We start from the raw sequence: 2,602 nt of genomic DNA on the forward strand, positions 1-2,602 counted from the left end.
TATAGAGAGAGAGAGAGAGAGAGAGAGAGAGAGAGAGTAAATATATTTTTTTATTATTTCAGAGAGGAAGGGAGCGGGAGAGAGAGATAGAAATATCAATGATGAGAGAGAATCATCCATAGGCTGCCTTCTGCAGGCCCCTACTGGTGACCTAACCTGCAACCCAGGCATGTGTCTGTGACCGGAATCAAACCAGGGACCCTTTAGTCCATAGGACTGATGCTCTATCCACTGAGCCAAACCAGTAAGGGCAAAATGACAGTGCTTTTGGAACGTGTTCTTGCAACTCAAAGAGTTCTGCTTGATACCTATGCCTGTCTCTTTGAGACTGAAACATAAGATAATCCTGTAGCAATGTGCTAAGAACAAGCATCTCTTATTTTGTGACTTATTAGAATGTAAACATAGAGCAGACTTATGCAATTATGTTATAGGATAAACGCTTTTATTTTGCTTCAAGTAAGTTACTGATTATACTGTATAGGTCCATGGGACGATATACTTACTACACTAGACCTCAAAGGAAGCTGTCAACCCATTATTGAGCAAAACGATACTCTGCTGCCATCGTGTGGCCATTCAAGGAACAACAGCATACACTACCCGATTTCAGGCTGAAAAGACTTCTATACTGCTGCATTGAAAGAATTTTTTTTTTTAAGATGGTAAAAAAAGGAGCCTCTAAGAGATTAAACTGACCAAGGGCTCCAGCCGACTCAATGTATACCATTGAGTCTGGCCTTGCAATTAAGTAACTTCAAATCCGTATTTTCCACTGATGATGGAAGTCTGCATGGAGTGTAGACAATCACACACACATGCCTTTCTTCAAATAAAGAGGGCACAGGTCCCACACAGTGTGCAGTGACAGTACACAGCGTGTGGGGCCGGCCTTGTTCTGGCAGAGCTTGCCTGGTAGAAAGTTCTTCCTTGCCTGTTGTGTTTTCCTGCACAAGAGATTCACGGAGAATTGCTCCTCTGCTCAAACCCATCCCACACACTGTCGTCAGCATCCTCTCTCTCTCCACATACACCTTGTCACATCCCTCCTCAATAGAGTATTTTCTTTTCCTAGTAAATTACTTGTGAACACATGTTTTTCTGAATAAAAGATTATAGAATAGTTTAGAGAAGAGATATACTCTGGTTTTATAGGACAAACGGTTTTATTTATCCTTCAAGTAAGTTACTGATCATACTGTACACGTCTCTGCATCTATGTACTTATTACACAAACCACAAAAGTATGTCAGCCAATTCCTGTGCAAAAACGATCCTCTGCTACCATCTTGTGGACATTCAAGGAATAACACTTTGTGCTTCTGTCCGTGGTGCTGAAATCCCAGCTATTGCCGTTTGAACAAGACAAAAAATTCTACCGAGAAAAAACAAACAAAAACAAGAACAACCCCCCCCCCCAAAATATCGAGGCTGTCCAGGGCGGGAATCACTTCGTCTCTGGATGGACTGGAGTCACGGGTCTAGATTTTGCACCTCTTTCCGCCACAGCCCAGAAAGAAAGGCGTTGGCTGCTGCATTGACATGGGGAACCTGTGCGTTTACGATGTTAGTCCGAAACCGAGAGGCTGCTATCACTGCGGTGGCCAGTACCTTGGAGTCCACCGTCTTGTAACCCGAAGTCAGCTATTATTGCAGTGCTCTGAAGGCTGGAGTCCGCCACTACTGAGTCCGTCCGTACCGCAGTGCTTCCGGAAGCAAGGCGGCCCGTGCGGGGCAGGTGGCGTTTACTGAGGGAGCCAGCAGGCTGCAGCGGCGTATACTGAAGCAGCGAGTATGCTGCAGGCCGCCATCCGTGTGCCCTGGAGTCCGCTATGAATCCGGCCTTCCGTCCGGTGGCGGCCGCCATTAGTGAGGCAGGCCGGGCCGGAAGCCGCCATTGCTGAGGCCGGAAGTCCGTACAGCGAGGGTGTCAAGTACCGCGAGACCAGGCGACGTCGCGAGAGTGCGCCGCTACGTCGGTGCAGCATACTTTGGAGTCCGCCATTCCTGAGTCCGTCCGTACGGCGGTGCTTCCGGAAGCGAGGCGGCCCGTGCGGGGCAGGTGGCGTTTACTGAGGCAGCCAGCGGGCTGCAGCGGAGTATACTGAAGCAGCGAGTATGCCGCAGGCCGCCATCCGTGTGCCCTGGAGTCGGCTATGAGTGCGGCCTTCCGTCCGGTGGCGGCCGCCATTAGTGAGGCAGGCCGGGCCGGAAGCCGCCATTGCTGAGGCCGGAAGTCCGTACAGCGAGGGTGTCAAGTACCGCGAGACCAGGCGACGTCGCGAGAGTGCGCCGCTACGTCGGTGCAGCATACTTTGGAGTCCGCCATTCCTGAGTCCGTCCGTACGGCGGTGCTTCCGGAAGCGAGGCGGCCCGTGCGGGGCAGGTGGCGTTTACTGAGGCAGCCAGCGGGCTGCAGCGGAGTATACTGAAGCAGCGAGTATGCCGCAGGCCGCCGTCCGTGTGCCCTGGAGTCGGCTATGAATGCGGCCTTCCGTCCGGTGGCGGCCGCCATTAGTGAGGCAGGCCGGGCCGGAAGCCGCCATTGCTGAGGCCGGAAGTCCGTACAGCGAGGGTGTCAAGTACCGCGAGACCAGGCGAC

The sequence above is a fragment of the Myotis brandtii genome, unplaced genomic scaffold (genome assembly GCF_000412655.1).
Source record: "Myotis brandtii unplaced genomic scaffold, ASM41265v1 scaffold3495, whole genome shotgun sequence".
Taxonomy (NCBI): Eukaryota; Metazoa; Chordata; class Mammalia; order Chiroptera; family Vespertilionidae; genus Myotis; species Myotis brandtii.